Source organism: Antechinus flavipes, chromosome 4 (assembly GCF_016432865.1).
Source record: "Antechinus flavipes isolate AdamAnt ecotype Samford, QLD, Australia chromosome 4, AdamAnt_v2, whole genome shotgun sequence".
NCBI lineage: Eukaryota > Metazoa > Chordata > Mammalia > Dasyuromorphia > Dasyuridae > Antechinus > Antechinus flavipes.
Window position 1 is genome coordinate 402,535,682 of NC_067401.1, and position 23,615 is coordinate 402,559,296.

The following is a 23,615-nucleotide window of genomic DNA, read 5'->3' on the forward strand; positions in this document are numbered from 1 at the left end:
TGCTTTGGCAGATGGTCTTCATACAGTGTCATGGCCAAAAGGTTTGCTATCAACTAGTGACCAACTTTCTTGTTGATGGCCAAGCTTCTTTGGCCTTAGGCTACAATTCAGGTAGAATTTAGAAAGTTTTCTAGCTCAGTAACATCTACCAGAGCTTGTACTTATCAGATATAGCATTTGAGTGCCCAGTCACTTGCTGAGAAATAAAAACAGACCTTAAAAGGAAGAGGGGAAAGGGGGTGAATGAGGACTACTAACTAATCTGAATTTGTGAATTTTCTACCAAAAATTTGAACAAATTTAATTATGAAGAGACTTAACTTGCCTCCAATTAGGTATTCTAGTGGGTATAATTCATGGACTCGAATCTAGAAGACGAGAGTTCAAAACCAGACTCACTATTGATGGTATGAGCCTCAGCAAGTCACTTACCTTCTGTCTGCCTTAGTTTCCTCAACTATAAAATGGGGGAAATGATGTCTATGTACCAATATTGTTGTAAGGATCAAATGAGATAATGAGTCACACTCAGCAGAGTGTCTGACACATTATAGATGCTTAATAAAAGCTTGTTTCTGTTCTTCTAGTACCAGGATTGTCATTATTGACAATATTATTACCTTGGGCAAGTCAACTCTGAAGAGCCTCAAGTACCTCACTTGTAAAATGAGGGGGTAGACATAGCTTTTGGCCCACTTGTTTTGACTGTAGATTTATGATATTAATGACCCCAAATTCTCTGGTTCTTTATGTCTGGATTTCCTTGGTGCCCTAAAATGACAGTATTATGTCAAGTAAGTTAAAAGATTCCTTCCAGATTCAAAATTCTAAGCATCAAATGCATAGTTTTATAATTTGGAAATTGAATTCTCTGTAGCATGTATTCACACTTCCAAACATGTTGTTTTTAAGACTCATAAGTCATGGGGGAAAATGAGAGACTTAAAAACCTTAAAACAATTAGACTCTTCAGGAGCTTTATCAACAAAAGATACAGATGATAAAGTGAGTAAAAATAGTATGCTTGCTTATAGTCTGGTAGAGAAGAAAATTTATAAATTTCATATATATGCTTTGCTTTCTTCCTTTGCTATGAAAAACCTTAAGTATTATATTTTCTGAAATTAATCATCTTGATTTAACCATAATTTCTATGACAATTTATTATTTTTAAATGGTTAGGTATAGTTTGGAAGTACTAATCCTTCTAAAACATTTCAAATACTTAAATATGATTTCTCTAACTAAATATATCCAGAATATAATTTTTACATCAGAAATCATGGTAGACAATTAGATGATAGACAAGAATGTGTTAAGTGGGATCCTTGCACTTAAAGTGGCAGAATATCTCACATAAAATATTGCCAATCCACAAAATTTTATTAGGAACCACCTGCAAATGAAGTATATTGTACTTATCAGATAAATTATATGCTAATAAGATGTATAAATTTTAAAAAAGACTTCTAAATTCTAAAGAGCATTAAATACCTTGGATCAGGGTAGGAGAATGGATAAGTAGGAGGTTGGGAGAGCTTGTTCATAATGATCTTGTGATTCTTTATGAATGATGATTTCATCTTAAACAGATCAGAGCCTAGTACTAAATACTTAAAATCCTTAAGTAAAATGAAATAACTCACATTTTAAAGTTCACTAATCATATCCCACACAATGAACATTAGCACTCATCCTGTGACTTTTAAAATAGGTTTAAATATTTGAGCAACAATCTCATAGATATTTTTTTAAAACTGAATGTTATAATGTTCTGATTTAAGGAAGATGAGGTGAGGTGTTACTAGTTCCACAAATATTTGAACTATTAAGAATATTAAAGGAGAACAAAATGTTAATCAGAATAACTGGTGTCTGGTTGTTTTGGAGAGCATCCTAAGATACTTTATTTCATTAAAAATGCTCCATAATTCTTAATTTAAAAACTTAAAATAATTGATTACAATTGATTGTTTTTCTTTCATTCTGTAGTCTTCAAATTTCTACTCCTCCCATACTTAGTCCTCTTATTTCCCCACTTCCTCCAAATCCACAGACCAACACCCAAAGCCCTGTTGGTAAAATGAGTTGACTGCAGAAACAAATCTGGCCAAAAATATCATTAGGATTGGAATGAAGCCCAAGGATGAGAAAAAAAAATTAACATAAAAATATAACTATCTTCATGGAAAAAGCTTTCCTTTGAGTTTGCCAACTTTGACACTAACAAACACCATAGGTATTGGTGTACATGCACTGTTTGGCACTGCTGACATGTCATTTGAGAAATCTCTTCTGGGATTTTAAAATTTCTAGAAAATGGGTAATATTCATATTGATTGACTGGAACAAAGTTTATTGTCAGAAAGTGAAATTTTAATGTTAGAAATCAAATCACAGACAAGGTTTGCACTGTCCTGTTTATGCAAGAGGTGACCTTAGTTAGCTTTCCCTTTTTTTAGTTAAGCTTTGGGAGGAAAAAGGGAAAACATATATCACAATAAAGAGAAGCAAAATAATGCTTTGCCATAAAAACATTCTCTGAAGTCAACTGTGAAACCCATTCTCTCAGGTTAATACTATTTTTCTTCTTTCATCTTCACATTCAACACAGAAACACTACATCTCTAGAAGCTAAGTAACCTATATTTAACAACTTGCTGTCCCCAAATTTGCTTTTTTTGTGTGTGGACATTTTAATTTAAGTTTAATCAATTCTTAATCACTTGCTGTTTTCTCCCACAAATGTCCATTTTTCTTTTAGCATAATGGGGATCTACAGGCTGGGGGTGCTGTAGACTCATAGAAGGGTTTTCTAAGTTTATAGGTAACCTTACAACATGCAAATGGCCAGTAAGAATATTACTAACATGTATCCAGTAAATAGGACCAGAACCAACATAGACACTAAAATGTTTTTTGTTACAGCATTCATTTACCTAAAACAGTGGGGGTAAAAGGAGGAAGCATGTTCATTTATGGTTCTGACTGAAGAGTTAAAAGGTATTTAAAAATATGGCCAAGAAAAGCTAATGCTATAGAAATAGGACAAGTCCACACAACCATACTCAGTTTAAAGAAGGAGGAGAGAACCACAGTGAAATTTAGGACATCATTTAAATAAATGCACAAGAGGCCACCAGAATGTGCTTTTCATCGTGTCAGTGTTTATTTCCGATACAAGCTATTAGGGAACATTAAATAATAAGAAAGTCTCCCAGAAAAAAAAAAAAAATCCCCTTTCAAATTCCTTCTTTTACTTAGCCAAGATCTTGGGAAGGGGGAAAGGAAAATTTCCACTGACCCAGCTCGTGATTTACATACAGAAAGCTAGTAAATGAATGGAAGCTAGGGGTGTGTGTGTGTGTGTGTGTGTGTGTGTGTGTGTGTGTGTGTATTGAGGGAAGAATTGAGGGAGGTAGTGTGAGGAGTTAGAAGCGGTGTGTTTTCTTCTCTGCTGCAGAAAATAAGATTACTCACCAAGAACATTTTGAACCAGGGCAAATGTTTATCCCCTCGATCATCCAGCGCTTCAGTCTCTGCAAGAAATCAATTTCCACCCTACCCTTCCCTCTTACTCCTGAAAGAGAGAGATGAACAATTCTTAAAGCTTCGGGGTTCTCCTTAAGATCTCGGGAAGAGCAAAAGGCTCCCCCAGAGCTCTTATACAGATCCATGCTATAAGAGTGAACCCAACGGGAAAGAATGGAAGAAAGGTGTTTTTTTTTTTTTTTTTTTCTCTATTAGGGAAAAGAGGGAAGGAAGAAACCATACATATCACAGCCAAATATAAATCAGTCACAACAAAATTACCAGTTTCTGTTATTTAGGTAGATTCCCCCGAGGAATCTGATCTCAAAGGAGGGAAAAGGAAGTTCCAGGATCTCCTATTAAAATAACAATTAAAATGAACGAAAAAATCAAAGAATGAAAGGTCCGTGGGAATAGAAAGGTATTGGGGTAGAGTGAGGGGAGCACTGGGAAGGGAACGGGGGATGGGAGCGGAGGAGGGAGGAGGAATAAAGCTAATCTTACCCAATCGATCATACAATCGTTTGTTCAATTTCAAGCAGAGGAATCACGATAGAAAAATAGCAAGATAATGCATTCAGCAGAGAGCCATTTCTAATTTCCCTCTTGTTAGGAACCAAGCACGAAAGCGAAAATAGGGGCTTTGGGAAGGTAGAAGGGGGTAGGCTCGATCTCGGCACTGCCCCAGCTCCCAAGGGATAGTCTCCAGGAATTCCCAGAGCACAACCTTAGGCTCTCATTCCTAACCCCCATTCTCTCCTCTCAAGGGGAATTGTGGTTTCTGAAAGAAGGCGATCCCTTTAAGTGGATTGCAAATAGGATTCACTCATGAATCAGGCTGCTGCTGCTGCCGCTGCTGCTGTTGCTGTTGCTGCTGATGCCGTGACTGCTGGAACTAGTCACTTTCCCTTTCCCAAAGCCTGCCTTTCTCTAAGCCTATCAGGCTCCGTGCCCCTTAAAGCTCCTTCTTATCTTCTGGGTTTCTTCCACATTCTCTGCCCTTCGATTGATTATCGTTGAATGGAGTCAGTTGGAGGGTTCCTGTCAGTAGGGGTTGGTTCTGTTGGTTTCTTTTCCCAACACCCTCCCTCAATAAGTTGCTGCTGGTTGAGAAGGTTGGAGGGAAATCCCAAATAAAAGGAACTGACTGACAGAATGCTATTAGTTCTATTAATAATGATCACAACTCAGGTATCTTGAGAGGAATCGAGATAGTGAAGAGCAGCAGAATTTCTGAGGCTGTCCTCCCTTGAATTCTCATTGGATCCTCCCTGGCTCCCTAAATCATTCCTGCTGCTATATCTATCAGGATGACTACAGCCTCTCTCACTAGTTCTCTCTTTATCTCCCTGTCTTCCCCACATCCTTTTACTTCTCTGGGCAGATTTATCAGTATTCCTCCCCCTGTAAACTGGGTTTTCACAGCCTCTTTTCCCCCCACCCTCAGAGGAATTCACAACCTGTAATTATTCACTTCTTCTGCCTGAGGATCTTCACAAATCCACTTTTCCCTTCCTCTTCACATTTTTGTTTCCTTTTGTTTGGGGTCTGGTGACTCTGTATATCTGGCTCATACTTGGTTCCATGCCACAAGGAACTGCTGATTATTTCTAAGTCCAACCACCATGCAGATCACTCTTTTAGCTTAATCCGCAACATCATGGAATGTCTATTTGATTTCTGGATACATTTTTCTCAAAGTCATCTTGCTTCCTGAAATTTCCTCTGGTAAGTTATTCCCTTTATATGTTATTTGAAACTTAATGGTGCTAAGGATTTTTTTTTTCTTTTTTAATAAGCTTTGTTTCTTAAGGTTTAAAAAAAATCTTTGGCACTTTCAGAACTCAAAGATTTTTAATTAAATCAACTAATTAACATGTTAGTCAGACATGGGCACCAAATCATACTTCATGTAACTATATAACTCCAACCATTTTTACATTTTTTTGCTTATTCACTTCTCTTCCTATTCACATTACATGATGTATCTCTAGCCTGTTTCTGTTTAACCCTTTCTTGGTACTTATATTTGAGCTAAGGGAAAGGTCAAATTATATGTGTGTCTCTAAGGGAGTTTTAGAAAGCCCTCTTAAAGTGGGGGTGGGGGAACAGAAAGTTCCTTACTCTCTCAGATCTGCAGAAGATTGTTTAGGTCACTATATTGTTATTCTGATCCAATTATACAACTGATGTAAACGTAACTCATGTATCCTTAGGGCTTTAGGAAGGCTTTTTAGTAGGAAAAGGCTTTAGGATTAGAGAACCATAAGGAGTAAAATATTAATAAATAGTATGTAAAAAGAATGTGACTTCTGAGGACTTGTATTTTTACTTATTTCCAAATAACCCAAGAAGGAAGTGCTGTGGATAGCAAGCATATAACATAACTGACTATATTTGGATCCTTTGCTTTCCATTTCATATTACATGTATTTATCTGGTAGTGCAAGTAATTGGGAAAAGAGATATCTTATACTGGATGAGAGTTAGACTTGATTTAAGAAAGTTTATTTTGGCTGTACTAAAAGTCAAACAGTCCCTATATGACAAATTTGACCACCCTAACTTCCACCACTACTCTTCTTTCCCTAATTCTCCACCCCTATTCTCACCCTCAGGCTGAACAGGTACCTGGAGGTGTTCCCTATAGCAGTTTGAAATTTTTATGGGCTTAAAAGAAAGATTATGATCGTCTTCTCTTTCTCCAATGTGGGTATGTTGAGTATATAAATCTCTTCAAAGATCTAGTTGGAAGGTACCGGGTTCACTCAGTGCAAAACCTGCCTGAATGAGTAAATGTATGAATATGCGTTTACGTTATTTCTGCCATACCGCCTATTAAAAAGCAAATAAAGATTCTGAAATCCCCTTTAGCAAGAATGGAGTTGAGAATATCATTTTAGGGTTTCTACCTTTCCCTTTGTATCACTGTCTTTGCTAGCTGTCTCTGAAAGGCAAGTAATACGTTTGGATTCTAAAGCCCCCATGACCAGATGTGTAAATGGTCCTTTCACCAAGAGCTCCATTCCCAGACTTTGGACTTCAAGGTTCTTTCCTCTTGGTCTCTGCCTAGGTTCCGACCGAGACATTTTAATCTACACCCCTCCCCCCCTCACCCATTGCTTCTTTCGGAGGATGGTGGAGGTCTTGCTCATTCAATCGCCTAGCCTAGCAGGGGAGTGTCTCCTGGTGATCATTTCTTTTGACTTCAGTCGGAGCACCAGGATTTAGGACAATTAACCAATTCAGAATTCTTGTTGGAGGATTGCCGCCGCCGCCGCCGCGCACGGGTCAGGGGAACAAACTTTCAGCGCAGCCAGATGCTTTCTTCTTAACCTAGTCTCTCCTCTGGCAAGGACCGGACGTACTGTATTTAGGTAAGTCCTTTCAGTGGCTAAGTAGTGGTTTGCCGCCCCCCGACCCTTTCTTCCAGGACTACATCTGGGAGAGGCTCTCATCTGCAAAGGTGACTCTGTAGAGGTGTAGAGGGTTAGCAACAGGCAACTCTCTTTCTTCAGATTTTCCCGCAGCTAAGAGCAACGCCTATAAATGATCCCCTGGATGCTCGCCAGGGTGTGAGCAGCGTGAAGGATAGATAAGATGTCAGTCAGTCAGACTGACTGGTCCACTGACAGCGTGGACTAGATGTTGGTTGGGTGTGGAGGGATAGAGGGCGTGGGGGGCTGCCGGACCTAAGTGTGGCTCTACCCTGCTGCCTCCAAGCTCCGAATCTTTCTTGTGAGTCTGTCCAGTCCGACCCTTTCCTGCCACGGGCGCCAGCTTCAGCTCCCTGGGCATTTGCAGCCCGCAAGCACAGGGAGCTTTGGCAGATTGGAATACCCGCTTACCCCTCCTCCCCCCATCTTTTTTCTGACACGTTCCACTGCCAGCTTTCGGGGGCTGGGCGGGAGAGTAGTCTCTCCTCCCTACCTTCCAGACCAACATTTGTAGTTCAACCCGGGAATCAGAAGGCTGCGAGTACCTTTGCGTTTTAAGGAGATTCCTTCCAGTGACCTAACCCGGGACTGTCTTGAGGTGGTTTGCATTCCTGCCAGTCTCCCAGGATTGAATTTCATGCCTCAGCCCCCACGATGATCCCGATGCCGTCCCTGATCCTCTTTCTCACCAGACGGGGAAATACTGGGGGAGACACGAATTCCAACTTTGTGCAAAAGCTTTAGTTCCATGACTGAGCTCTAAAAGCCAGGTGTCAGCTGGAGAGCTTCTTAACTTGTTTGCCTCTAATGCTAATGGTTCATTACTACCTTGAATATCCACTTTAAAGTTTGGCTCTCCCCTCCTCCCCCCAGTCTCTGTCTCTTTCTACTTTGCTGGTGGCGGGGGTGGAAAGGAGGAGGGTCTGGGACTTGAAGTGTATTTTCCTCTGGCATTACGGAGAGAGGGGGTGGTGCTTCTTGGCTACTGGCTTCTCCGCTGGTTCTGCAGCCAAGCAGTGGCAGGCAGATAGTTTGAGTCTCCACTGGCTGACTGTGCTCCTTCCTGTTCCCTGGGACTCGAACCTAGGCGGCTCTTACTTTGCACCAGTTTTTGAGGACGCAGCAGTACATTGCAACCTGCGGTTAGAATCGCCCTCCTTCTGTTTCCTTCCTGGCGATTCTCATGGGAATAATTCAGGGGAAACGCTCCCCTGCCTCTACTCTCCCCAGAAGATAAAGGTGTATACTTCCAACTGCGTGAGCTTCCTAAAGGCTGTTTGATAAAAGGAAGAGGCGATCTGGTTTGCAAATTATCCCTGGCATCATTTACAAATGTACTAACCAGGGATAGGCAGCAGAAATAATGAATTATATGTAGGCTGGTGTAAGAAGCGAGGTAAAGGAAACATCAGGGTGTAAAGCTGCCACTTCGGGTTGGAAGACAGGAGCCTAATTTTTTGGCCCCCCCTTTTCCATCTCTGATATTTAGATTTGTTTGACATCATGCATTTGAGCAGGTAAGGGATAAAGATGTGGCTTTTGTAGTGTGAATTTCCCATTTACATTCAGTTAGCTTGTGTGTGAGACCCATCCTGCAGTGACTTTCTGTTTCCATCAGTACTAGATCTCCCCCCCCATTGGTTCTACTCTAATGCATACAATCTTAACATACATATTTTATTTCTTATGCATCTGTTAGAGAGTGTAACTATATTTTCTTCCTCACCTTTTGCTGCGGGTGGGGTGTGGTGGGGGTGGAAGTGGGGGGGTCAACAGCGGGGGAGGGAGAAGAGTGGGAAGACTTGGCAATGTGGGAGTATGGAGGGGGAGGATAGAAAAGGTGTAAAGAATACAGGATTGGGATGCATGACTGTAATGTATATAGAATGATAGCACAGAAATATACTTAAAGTACTTCTTGGGGATGAACTTCTTAAAGTAAGAGACAAGTGGAGAACAACTTCTTAAAGAAATCCAGCCATTCTTGTATCCTGAAATAATAGCTGAGACAAACATGAAATCAATATTTGGTAGGAACTTTCTTGTTTTATCTACACATTATGTAAAAAGTTATATTTCAAAATATTTCAGTGATCAAATGGCAAGAAAAAACAGACTAGCTTATGAAAAGCAATGTTATAGTTGACTTCACTGGATAAAATTATGGCCTATTAAAAACTTTAAAAAAATCTTTAGGCACTGAGAAAATTATAAGCTGTCTTAAATTTATATCACAGTGACATAAAATGAGTATTAGATCAGAGTATTAGGCCACCAAATTGTTCAGGGAACTATTTTCAGAACTGCTTAAAACTAATTTTGTGTGCCTTTGTTTCTTGTTCTGTATTGCATACATTTTACAGAGCACCATATAGTTGGACAACAGTTATTATTAAGAATTAATTATAGAACTCTTTCTTTTAGTTCTATTGGTATTTCTCATCTAACATCTTGTATACTAAGAGTTTGCATTAAGAAATATTTTTATTAATGACATTTATTGATGTCTACCTGACATCAATAATCAAGTAAAAAGAATGAATCTGGCACTTTTAAGACAAACCAATGAAGTTAAAATACTTGACTGAGTTTGATGAAAAAGATTATTATTCCTAGTGGAAAGAGAAGCTCATCAAAGGCTGGAGTTTACCCCTCCCCCTCAATTCTTTTAACTTTAGCTTTTGCTGTTTTTATTATAGAGGATGTGTTTATTAGGCCAGTGGAGGGGAAGAAATCTTTTTCTTTACAAACCATATTGTTAACAGTTTTCCAATTTGGGTTAGAGATGATTTATGTGATTTTAAAATGGTTCATTTTACTTGTCTTCTAATGAAATTATATAATGTGACTTAATATTCCAATAGTACATTTTCTTTTAAGAAACCAAATGCATAATAATAACATTTCTCACCTTTGCAAACATCATATTTTTATTCTAGTTTTTTCTTTAAACTAAAAGAAAAAAAATATGGGACACAGGTCAACTGGATGAAGTTTGGAATTAGCTCTTGGGAAGAGGATGGATGAGAAAAGAAACATCCTTTCCAGATTAACTTTATTACTCACAGTATCATTGCATACTGACTTCCCCTCCCCCTCCCAAAATATTTTATTTCTTTCCCTAGGATATAGTCTTTTTACTGTTTCTTCTCAATTACGCTACAGAGCACATCCAGAGACATTTCAAAACTTCCATATTCAATTTAGACCAATATTTCAGTTTATTCTAAACTAATGGTTTGAAGGTTTTGACTTTATCTTAAACTTTTAAAGGCACCATTCTAAGTTCTTCTTTGGAAGTTGAGGAAGAATTATTGCTAAATTTAATTTAAATAATTGAATATTCCTAATGAAGTATTGATATGAGATATCAGTTATAAATAATAACATTTCAATAGTGTGAACAAATTATTATTTACTTTAAGAGGAAGTGATTTTATTTTTGTGATTTAAAAAAATGATTATCTAGGTATGATTTTTCCCATTGTTTTCTGTTTAAATTTGGAAGACAAGGCATTGCTTTGAAGACAAAGATATCTAATTAAAAAAAAAAAAAAGATAATGGATGGAAGTTAGGAGACCTGTGGCTTCAGCTTCCTCAACTATAAGATAAAGACATTGGACTCAAAGGTCTTGATTTCAGGATTCTTTCAGCTGAAAATTGCTGCTGCTACATTCTAGTCATAGTATTATAGAACTCAAGCAGAAAAGAACCTTCATCATCTACTTCTTTCATTTTTACAGATCAGGAAAAGCAGATCTCCAGATATCGAGTGATTTCTATGGGTCAGAAAGAGACAGTAAATAAGTAGAGCTGAGATTTGAACCTATGTTCTCTAATGCTATACTCTTCCTACCAGGAGGGGCTGCAACTTTGTCTCTAATTAGAAAATGTGAACTTGACTTCTCTGATCAACCAATCTTCATTTGGTCATTTGTTAAATTGAAGAATAATAGCATCTACTATCCAGAGCATCCTGTGAATAAAATGAGATATTAGATATAATAAATAGTTTTAAAATATAAAAATTCTATAGAAATATGTTGATAAGAGTATACTAAAGTTAACCTATTTCTTATTTGCATATGTCAATCTGATACTGTTTAGTTGCAAACAGTTTCACTGAATTCATTAAAAAAAAAGAGTATTGAGTTCAAGCAAACATATTCAGCCTATAATAACTAAAGAACAAAGTGATATGGGTTTTCCCTCTAACAACCATTTATTTGATTTGGGTTCTTTTCAAAAGTCTACCTGAAAGTTTTAAGTCATATAGTTTCTTGGACTACATTAAACTTCATTTTATGCTTTATATAGTTACATTTGATGGTGTCCAATGTAAATATTCACTTTTACCAACACACTTGATAATGATTTCCTTCTAGTAGTTTCATGTTAATGAGATGGATCTTGATTTCTTAGGAGCTTTATGGTTGCAGATATCATTCTGATGATTTGTATTGATGTGTTCTGAAGGTAAGAGAGCTGAGAGAAAAATGAGATAATGTCATATTCATGTAAATATCTGCATTTTATCAATTTTGAATAATTTGAAAAAGAAAGCCTTTTGAATTCTAAAATCCATTTTGAATTTAAAAAAAGATTTCATATTTAATCAATGGGACACTAATGATGAGGGACCTTTGATATCAAGTAATATTGTTTCTTTCATAAAAACAAGTAGGATATTATTAAATTTATAACAGTAGTTAGTTTACTTTCAACCATGTTCTTGTCTTTTTTTTTCCCTACTTTCCATTTTGATTTTAAAGTTTACAGTGCATTGATTCTGAGAAAGGGCAAAGAATGCATCCAGTGTCTTGAAAAAAAGATTTTATTAAATTATCTTGTCCAATCAAGATGTAAGTGAATGTTTTTAAATTCTGAATAGTTTAAGGAAGAATACTTGTGAAAATGGATTTTAGTTATAGTTTTCTTCAATGTTTTAATCTTGATCTTCCTGCTAAAGCTGTTCACAAGGATACTAGATCTATCCAGTTGTATTTGTAAGAGATGAAGTGAGGAAGGAAGAAAGAAATTAACTGTAGGGTTTAACATTGGTCATTGTCAGCAACATTCAGAAGCTTTTACCACTATCAATTTTGGGTAAATTTGAGCAGTTGCTTCAAAGTGTTTGTATCCAATTACCCATTCTCAGTGCTATCCAGTTGCTCAAATTTGAAGGAGAATTATTTGATAAGCCATGGATCTGTTCTTCTCTGTCTGAACTTTGAAGTGGGAAAACATGTTATTAATAGTTCTAGGTTGTTTTACATTGTTGTGTATCTACAAGTTGATAAATAATTCATAAATTGATGAATTTGTCTTAAAATAATCCCAATGATTAATTCTGTGCTTTTATTGTTTACTCTAGAAGAGATCTGAAATACCACATTTTAAAATGATTTGTTTGACTTACTAGGTCTTTTTAGCACCAGCATTTCTATCTTCTAGACACCAGTTTATTCCTGATTAAGTGCTGTAAATTTAGCTATGAAGAGTGACATGTAGAGAAATTATTTATGCTTTTCTTCTTTTTCTTCTCAATCACAATGAATGGGCTGCATTTTCTTGAAAAAAAATCTGTTTTAAATCTATTTAGAAATCTGTTTAAAATAGTTATTGGGCAGAAATATATGAAGGTGAGGATAACATAAACACACATTTTTTTTGCTGTTGTATTTTTAATTGAAATTTCCTCCTTTGAGAACTCTTTAAGGATCTAAAATTGCATTGTCTGGCATGTGGACCTTTGTAAGGACACCCAAACAGAAATAATGTGAAATAACTGAGGTATAGAGAGATATCTTGATACCATTCCAATAAATTTATAAAATTCATAGTGATTAAATGAATTAATAGACATGTTAACTTTATACTAAAGTATGTTGTAGTTTTATACTTTATAAAATCACGTTAGAAACAACCCATATATGACAAAGTCCTTTTAAATTCCATTAAAAAATTATTTGAGAAGGCTGTTTGTATGTTTCAATTCTTCTACTTTTTAAAATATTATTCATCCTACTTTCTGAAGAAATGTAACCAACCATTTCAGATTGAGCTGAATTAAAAAAACAAAAACAAGATCAAACTTTTACAGTGCTTGTCACTGTTAATTTGAGAAATTAAATCTGAGATACTGAATTGTCAAAATATAGCTTTGTTGTAGGTAGAAAAGTATTCATTTCTATATTCTGATTCTTGATGTTAGAATGTTACTCCCCAACATAAATTAGTCTTGCTTCCATAACATCTCAGGCTATGTCTATATATATACTAAACTACCTTTAAAAAAGGCCTTTTGCACTGCATCAGTTCCAAAATAAAAGTTTGTTTTTAAAAAACCAATTGTTTTTAAAGCCACTTTCTGGCAAGGTGTACAAACACATTTATTTGCTCAATAACATATATCAGAGATAACATCTTCTTTGATGTCCACATTTTAAGAACTTCATTCAGTTTTGAAAATAAATAGATAATGTCTTCTTCAACAGGGAAGAGAAGTTAAAAGATAGAGTTGGTAAAAGGATCAACCAGAAAGTTTCAGGAAGAGATGAAAGTATAATCATGTGATTTAAATTTCTTAATATCATGGTTTTTGCAATTCCCAAAAGTCAGGTAACCCCTAAAATTATTTATATATATGGAAATGCAATCTTATCACTTATTATTACTTTCTGAACAATATTAGAAATAGTCAAGTTCAATAGGCTGAGTAAAAATTTTATAATTAAGTTGTCCATTCAAGATTTCATAAGGACTAACTTCATAAAATTAATGATTTTCTTCTACCCTCTCTTTTTTCTGACACAACAGAAAAGATATATTGTAATTGAATATTTTACTTATGTAATTTAAATAAAATATCTGAATCTTGCTTTTAGGATTTGGATCTGCGACATTTAGACCTGTTAAAAACTTATTTCCAACATGATTGAAAAATATTATAAGTAAAGATTCTATATCTAAGATTCTATAAGAAAACTATTCTGCAGAACTGGTTGGTTATTAGGAAGACCAAATCACTGGGGATTAGAAAAAATCCAAAGCAAAGAGGTTTCCTTCCTTCCTCCCCTCTCCCCCCCCCCAAAAAAAAAAAAAAAAAAAGATGAGGGAGGCATGTATGGGGAAGATTTCCAATAAAGGTAAAAGAACATTCCAGCTTTATAGAATATATGATATTAGTTTAATTCCAAAAATAATTCCATGTTAAATGTAGTAATTTCAAGAAAAGGAAAATTATTTGCTTTAATAAACAATTATAGTGGCTGATATTTAATTGGATGTGTGGTTTCTGGCATCATATATAATGCTCATGCTAATTTTTTTGGCTTTTTGTTGGGCATTCAAATTGCTATTTTGTGGATAGCTTTGGGTTCACATAAAATATAAACAGAAACTAATTACCTTCTTTTTAAACATTTTGAATTTCACATATTTTCTTTATTTGCTAATCATAATATATATTTATATTCTACTTTGAAGTTTGCATGCATTATTTCATTTTAGCCTCACAACAACTCTGTGAGGTATTTTAAGTTCTGTTATCTCCAGTGATTCAGTGAGGAATCAGAGACAGTTTATTTCATGATCCAATCATCAAAGATAGGATTTGAAACCAAATCTTCTATCTGAGTTCAGTCTGTTATCCATAATTATGTCTAATTACCAGTAAATCTGGAATTGTTCTCCATTACTAATATAAAGAAGAAAAAGAAGCCATTATGTAATCATATGTTATAATCTGTAATGTTAGAATTGGAAGAAAGGCAATATAATCCAAATTTATTTTTTATCCAAAAAGTATCTCTATTTGAGCTCTTTCAGAAATGTACCTCCTTACTTTGTGTCATCTTAGTCTATTATAAAAAAGGAATTTGCTCTTCCTAATAGCTAAAACTTGTATTTTGATGACTTCTGCTCATTCGTCCTGATTTTGTTTTCTGAAGCATTGCAGAAAAGATCTAAATATTCATTCACCTTCAGATATTTGAAGATAGCTCTTGACTCTATTTAATTTCCCCTTCTCCAGGTCAAGCATCCCTATGTCCTTCAATGTTTTTCATAATTTTGAGTCCTCTCTGTGTATATATATAATATTGAGTCCTCTGTATATAAAGAATGGTCATCATCCTTTGGAGATGTTCAATTTACTGAAAAAAATCTGAATATTTTAAAACAATAAAAACATACTCCACACCTAAATTGAGTCTTATTTTCTTTTTTGAATGCATGTGGACACATAGATATAAATCCATATGTAGTTTTGCTTTAAAGATCAAATCTCTATTTTAAAAATCTTATTTTTTCAGAAAATAGAAATCTAAAATCAAGGATTGGCTTTTCTCTGTTTATGATTGAATAATTATTATTTTGTCATGAAAATGCCTTAAGTATTTTGGTCATTGGTCCAGTTTAAAAAACAAAACAAAACAAACTAACATCAAACAGTTACCTTTTCTTTTATTGTGGTTTTTAAAGCTTTATGAAATATGTAAAATATTACATTAAAAGTCTACTATCTATATATCTATATCTTTATTATCAAACTGTACTTTTAAATATTCCATTATTCTTTCAACTCTGAAAATTAAGGAACAAAGATGAACTTTGAAAACAGTAGGAATAAGTAAGAAAGAAATTTTATTGCTCTTTTATAAACTTACTCCTATATGAGTGCTGTTGTAGAAAAGTTCTGATTGACACCTGAAGCTAGCATTTCTATTAGATCTTGTTGTTATTAATTTAAACCATTGTACATATATCAACAACAATTCTAAAAATGGCAAGTGAAATAGGTTAAATCTGATGCATTTATGATAGAAAAGAAAAATGATGAAAAAGGTGCTATGTTTCACAGCCACCTGTAAAGGCAGGTCTTGGTTTTTGTGTTCCTCTACCTAGACCTGTGATTTCCAGATGTGGACATTCCCTTTGAAGAAAACCACTCTCCCTTCCTCCTTCCTCCCCCCCCCCCAATTCCTTCTTTCTAACATTGCAGTTTAGTAGCTTCTTCAATTTATAGTCTTAGAGAATTTCCTGAGGCATGGAGACACTAAGTGATTTGCATAAATCACAGTCATTTGTCAGAGGTAGAGAGGGCATGGACTTCCTAATTTGTTTCTATATTGCTTCTTATATTTTACAGTGAATTGACAAGTATTTTCTTGAGTTTTATAACAAATTAGTTACTATCTAATTATTTCTAATTAAGTAGTATCAACAACTCCTAATTTACTCATCAGTTGGACAAATTGATTTCATATGTTTTCCTTTTTTAAAAAAATGTCATTCATAATTAACTTTTCAAAGAAGTCTAAATGTAAGATAAATTGTTTCTCCAGACATATCTTATAATTCTCTTTGAGAAATATTGTTTTAATAGGTTCTTCTTATTTTCACACACATTTTTTTCCTGTTCTATGACATAGTTGAAGAAATGGAGAATGTGGTCACAGGGAGATTTTCTCTTTACAAGTAAAAAAAAAATGGTGCAACATTGATGTAAATAATTGGTTTATTCTTGGAGATTTAGAATATATTCATTCCACTAGTTTTGGACAAAATGTACATATTCCATGGCTTTGTTACTTGTCTAATTAGAAACACCAGCATCCTGTCATGATAAATATATTGTTTCTTGTTTCATCTAAACCTCTTACCTTTTGGAGGAGAAGCTCCAAAATTTAGGGGTGATGTCAGTGTTTAGCCAAAAAAAAGATTGAAATCATTTCTAAAGTAGCTACTTTAATTTAAATATTTCTATATAGAATGGTTGTTAAATAACAAGTCAATTTTTAGTCTGAGTGTACTTTCTCATAAGAATGACACATGTGGATGAGTTTTATTTTAAGTAAATGTTTTTTTTTTTTTTAATTGAAACTTGAGCTTAAAGTTCTAAGGAGATAAATACTCATTTCACATACCTTAAAACCTCAATTTAAGTGCTGTAAGTAATTTTACATAATTTATTAGCAGCATCTACTGTTAGGTTTTGATATTACATTCTAACTTTATTCCATGTAATATTCAAACAAAAATTAAGGTGGTGGTGGGGTGATGAGGTTGGGAGGATGAATTTCCTATAACTAGAACTGTGGTGTCAGGGTAATGGAGAAGCTCATTTTTAGAATAAAGAAGGATGAAGGATGACAATAATATGGAAGCCATAAAGTTTTGAAAGTGTTATATAACTATTTCAGTACCATTTCATCGATGACATACTGGATATATTTGCCATCATTCTTTGTCTCTTCCTTGTCTTTAGTTTTCAACTAATTCCATTGTAATTTTATCTTTTTAAGACATTTATGCTATGAGTTTAACAATAAAAGACTAAAGAAAAAAGTATTTTACTTAGCCAAAATTATTATTATATTGTCTAAATATCACTGGACTGAGAGTTAACATTCGTTCTGCATAGTTAAGTCTACCACTGCCTACTTATTTGACCTTAGTCAAGTCAGTTAACCTTTTTGAGATTCAGTTTTAGGTAAAAATATATAAAATTAGGAAGTTAGAGTAGATGGAGTCTCTAAGGTCGTTTTACCTTGAAATTCAGCATGTGGACATTTTTGGAATAACTATTCTATGAAGTGAAGAGATCTTGGAGAGTCAATCTAGACATCTGAGTGCTCCAAGGATCTGGCTTTGACTCAGTGTATATTATGTATTTTTATTGCTAGGTTGGTTGAAGTCATAGATACCATGCTAATACAATTTGCACACGATACAAACACAGCAGAGAAGTAGTACTTTGGAATATAGGACTGAAAAATACCTCCAGTTAGAGAAATTTAATAATATTTTTAAAATATTTTATTTAATAATATGAAATTTAATGGAGCAAAATATAATGTTCTGTATTGGGGTTCAACAAATCAATTTCACAAGCACCAGATCAAGGATATATGGCTACATAAACTCTGTATAAAAATAGTTATAGAGTTTTAGTAGACTTTAAGCTTTATTAATATTAGTAACAGTGAGATACAGCATTTTTGAGAGTTTATAAAATTTATTTATGCTAAAAGAGGACTAAGAAGGCAACATACATTGCCCTGATCAGAAAACATCTGAGGTGCCTAACTTCAAGAAGGATACAACAAATTGAACTAAATCCAGAAAATTAAACTTGATGGTGACTGGACTGCAGAAATTCCATTCTTTAGTTTTTCAATCACTTTTCCACTGTGCTTAATTCAAATCAGCTTTCATTCAGTCACAAAGATTGTATTAAGCATTTACTATGTGCCAGGTTCTCTGTTAAGTGTAGAGATTATATAAAGAAACAAAAGATAGCACCTGCCTTCAATCAGCTCACAATTAATGACAAAGAAAATAAGCAAACATATTGTACAAACTATTTACAAAATAAATGGGAAATAATGAAAGTGTGCCATTAGAAGTAAGAAGGATTGAGAGATTTGCTGTAGGAGATTTGAGCCATGTTTACTTAAAAACGTTTTTCTTTTATTGTTTCCTACTTTACGATAGATGTGCCACTCTGCTTTTGACTTTTAAGAACAGTTTTATATTTGTACTAAGAAGATTTGAGGGATGTAATACTTTTCATTCTCATCCACTTTCCTATATTCTCCCCAATCAGTCCCACTGTCAGATGCTCACACTTAAGTTCCTCTTTATTGGTAAGACAAGATTTTATTGACAAGATCAAGCAGGAGATTAGTTCCCTTAACACTATTCACTCCCCAGAGAAATACTAACTCTCATTAAGATGGAAAACACTTAAAGTTGTAATTCAGGGACACTGCATTGCCTCATCAGCTAAAATAAATAAAGAGTAGGAAACTGATGTACAGGCTTAGCAAAGTTAAATGACTTGAAAGATTCCATGAGTGCAATTCTAAAGCAAGCCTGAACTTTTAGACTGTTTTTCAAAACAAATTAATTTGTATGATGAAACCAAAGAGAACAAATGAAATAATAAATTCATAAACAGAAGGTACACAACTAGCATAGGTTGTCTTAGTGAAAAAAAGTAGGAATCCTGTCAGGTCTTTATATGTATATATTTTATTTCCAAAAAGATGATTTAAATCAGAAAATAAGACTTTAATCCAAAAGTACCTAAATCGATTCTTTCCAGAACTTAGATAAATGCATGACAGGGAGTCATTGAATTGATAAAATCAATTGCCTTGAATCATTTTGAAGTGAATTCTGGTCAATGATGGAATATTTCAATTTCACACAAATGTATGCAGAACAAAAGGTAAATCCCCAGATTTACAAAGATTTAGTAAGATATGACTTCTAACATCATATAGTTCATATCCTATGATGTCTTCCTTACTCTAGGAATAAACACTGTAGCTTTCTCTCTTTCTCTCTCTCTCTCTCTCTCTCTGTGTGTGTGTGTGTGTGTGTGTGTGTGTGTGAGAGAGAGAGAGAGAGAGAGAGAGAGAGAGAGAGAGAGAGAGAGAGAGAGAGAGAAAGAGAGAGAGAGAGAGAGAGAGAGAGAGAGAGAGAGAGAAAGCCAGAGGTGGGGGAGTTTTGTTTTTGTATTAGGGATATTATCAAAGAATAGGAATTATTTTTAGTTACCTCTAAATATGTATCTTTTTGAGGGGGAAAGATGAATCATGACAAATGTTTTATAAAAAGTGTGATAGCTTCAAATTAAAATATTTTTTCTATATATTTTCCAAAGTCACATTTGGATGTATACAAAAAGTAATACTTAATATAAACCCACAGGTAAACATATTAAGTTAAATGGAAGATAACTCATGTCTAGAAATGGATATGTTGAATATATTTGAACTTTCCATTGTGATAAATAAGCATCTTTTAAAAAAATTAATTGTATTTTATTTTTTTCTAATTACATGTAAATATAGTTTTCAACATTCATTTTTGTAAGACTTTGAGTTCCATTTTTTTCCCTGACTTACTTCTCCCCAAAACAGCAAGCAATCTAATATAGGTGATACATGTACTATCATTTTAAACATGTTTCCATATTAGATAATATCTTCATAGCTGTTTTTTCTCCTTACCTCCAAAGAAACTAATGATTAGGTAGGATTATATAAAAATATCTTTGAAATATATTCCCAAGTTTTTGGAAGCTAGCATGCCAAAATTTTGCTTCAATGAATACATGCTAGAAGTGACCCTCATATCCCGTTCTATTATCCAGTCTGTTAGGGGCCAGGAAGAAATCTGACCTTAATCACAAATCTGCTATTGTATTTCAGGAAAATATTACAAGGCATTTCTTTACCGAAATATCATGCTTCATATCACCAGCTACCACCTGCATCATTTTTACACTGGCAGATTTTGTTACTCTCTTGATTGAAATGAAGCTTGTAGTAATGCAGGTGGGCCATTTTATAATAAGATTGACTAAATTAAGAGGTCAGACCTCTCCAGCATGACACTCTCTCTGAAAAGCATATAAGTTACTCAGTGCAGTTTTCCATAATGTTTATACTAATGATTATTTGTTTGCAATAATTTAGATCAACTCATATGATGTTTCTCACTATCATTCTGTGAGTGAACTCTTATCCTAAGATGATTTATTATTGATATTACCAGATTACTCAGAGGTAACTCCCAGTGAACATAAGTTATCAAAATGTTAGTAAGCAATTACAATCAGGAAGGAACTATTAAAAGCATGGCACAGAAAAAGAATATTATATTTAAAACTAGGTTCATATCCTGGCTTCCATACTTATCACTTGTATAATCATTGGCAAACCCCTTAACATATTGGCCTTCACATCTACAAAACTGGGAATAATACTTGCATGATCTATCTCCTGGGGATGTTAAAAGAAATAATAGTCAAATTTAAAGTATCATAAAAATCCAGTAATTAAAAAAAAAAGTTGATGGGAAGAAAAAAATTCCATTCAGAATTATCACTATTTTTGACTTTCCATCTAAAAAAAGTACTTTTAGCATTTATATATTCAAAATCTACCATGTGATAAATGTGTTATCCCTTATTTTATATTACTGATATAAGGAATTGATGCTTAACTTCTTCCTCACAAATAAATATGTTCATCAATGTAGAAATTCTGAAGGAAGTTGCTAATTGGAAAATATCTTACACTTTTATAAACTATAATCATACAATGATGACATCACACAGGGAAAAGTGTTAATGGGTTTATAATGTTGATAATTGTAGTTCTTGTTTTCTTGATATCCCCTGATATTATTATGAATGAATTTAACAGAATATTTTAGATGATTTGTAGCTTTGTATTTTTGTAATTCAAATTTTCATTTATATTAGTACTATTAACAGCTAAAGAAAAGTGATGAAGAAGATAATGATAGGTAGAAGGAACACTTCTGACATGATCTGTACTGATTTTTTCATTAGATATTATTAAATATTTTAATTTTTCATCCATAGTATTAAATGTTTCATAATTGAGGTTTATTAATAAAATGATAATAATAATAATTTGTTGGAATCCTTACTAACTGCTAACTAATTAGAGTTGATCTAATCTTACAAGAAGATGTTTTGGCCAGAACCTGAAACAAGGTACTAAGTAGAACTAATTAAGACAAGGCTTGTGTTCACACCTTTACTCATTGGAATTCAATGAGTTCACACCTCCCTTAAAGCTCATTGGGCCAGAAAGCACTATGGGAGAAAACCCATAATCCCATTCTCTCAGAAGAGGCAGATAAAAGGCCAGCGATGAGGGATCTATGGGAGAATACATTTTTTCCTCTTGGCTGGCTGATCGCGCTGGACTCGAGAGGAACGACTCTGGTGCAGAGAACACTTTGACGGATTTCAGTGGAGCTACGCCAGAAGCCCTCTCTCCGGCAAGTTGGTGGCTGGGCTCCCCAGAAGGAGATAAGAGAGACCTTCCATCTCTGTCTTGGTTGGAGGCAGAAGAAAGCAGAGGCAGAGGCTGAAGGACAGAACCTTTGGATTTGAGATATCCGAAGGGCTCTAAGCCTCTAAACCGGCTGTGCTTTGAGAAGAACAAACTCCAACATTTGAACTCTAACAATAATTAATCTTTACCTAGTGATAGTATGTGGTAGGCACTGTGCTAAACACTTTTACAATTATCTCATGTGATTCTCACTATAATCTTAGGAGATAGGTGCTCTTATTATCCCCATTTTATGGATGAGGAACCAATGACAAAAAGAGTTTATATGATTTGCACAACTTTACTTAGCTAGTAATGTCTGAGGTGGATTTCAAACTCAGGTTTACCTGATTCCTTGCCCAGGACTCATAACATCCAGGAACTCAGGACTCTAGTCTTGATTTTGTCACTAAAGGATTACTAAGTTTGACCAAAAGGATCGTAACCTCTGTTTCTTTATCTTTACAAGGAGAAAAGTAGATGAGATTATTTTTAATATTTCTCCCAATGTTTTAGAGTCTTGCAAAAGACAAAGTTATTTTATGAAATTGTTTTGTAGAATCAGCCTCAGGCAGTACAAAGGTACCCTGATATAGTTGATAGATTACAGGACCAAGAATTAAGAGACCTGGGGATGAATGATCTTTGGGCAAGTTCAGTTCAATTCTATTTCAATTTTTTTTTCCTCTGTAAAGTGAGACAGACTAGATGAACTATTCAGATTCTTTCAATTTTATATTTAATTTCAATCCTATTTATTGCCAAAGAAACCAACAAATAATAATTGTTGCAATCTAAACTTTAAAAAATTTTTAAATTACTAATATAAGCCTTTTAAGGTTCCAAGATGAAAGAGGCTGGTTGGTTTTAGTTAAATAATTTTTTTTTTGTTTTATCTTTAAACACCTTTCACCAGGACAGCTCATTGCAAGAAGTAGGAGCTTCTGGAATGGAAGATAAAGGAACACACTGGTGAGGTGGGAGGAAAATGACTAAAATATTGCATTAATAGCTTACATCATACTATAGGTTCTGTTTCCTGAATGTTTTAAAAAGAATATATATGAATCTCACTAGTTATTGTATGATATGGACATGGTATGTGGTATGATAAAGAATTATTTAACATGAATGAGCTGGTCACTTTTTTGTTTTAATACTTAAAAAAAATCAGGAATTTAATAGATGTGAATCCCTCAGGTAATATATATTGTAACAAATTTTATTGTTTCATAATGCTCTCTCATACATTTCTTCCTTTAGAGAAACTACCTAATTTATTGGAGGTCTTCCAATTGTCCTTTGAATATTTCAGGGATATCAATGCAAACTTTGTACTCACCCCCCTTGTATTTTACTGTCATTACATATGACCACTATGTCCTTGATGATTTTCATGCCATTTATTCCATATGCAGCTCATTATTTTTAATATGCTACAACCTAATTATCCCCAATATCTTTTCCCTTTGGGTCACTTAAAACTTTGATTTTCCTGAAATAATTTATTTTTTTAAAGATTCACAGCCATATAATACCATCATTAGGAGAATACTGATGTAAAAAAAAAAAAAAAAAAAAACTTTTGTGCCTGGGAATAGGTTGGAGAAAATAGTTTTATACTATTTCATAAGTAAAATCCAACACTATCTTCCCTTCCTATTCAGTTCTAATCTCAATTCATTGTCCATCCTCTACACACACACACACACACACACACACACACACACACACACATATGTGTTTATATATTTATAT

General features: G+C 34.3%; 1 protein-coding gene across 2 annotated transcripts in view; it reads left to right on the top strand.

Moving 5' to 3' along the window:
* Positions 1 to 2,622: 2,622 nt before the first annotated feature.
* Positions 2,623 to 23,615, top strand: part of BRINP3 (BMP/retinoic acid inducible neural specific 3) — a 502,228-nt gene continuing 481,235 nt past the window's right edge. The window contains exon 1 of one of the 2 annotated variants that reach the window (XM_051998758.1): positions 2,623 to 5,259. The gene's annotated coding sequence lies outside the window, so the exon portion shown is untranslated. Of the gene's footprint in view, positions 5,260 to 7,973; positions 8,486 to 23,615 lie in introns of those variants that run through there. The other variant, XM_051998759.1, reaches the window with a different exon arrangement.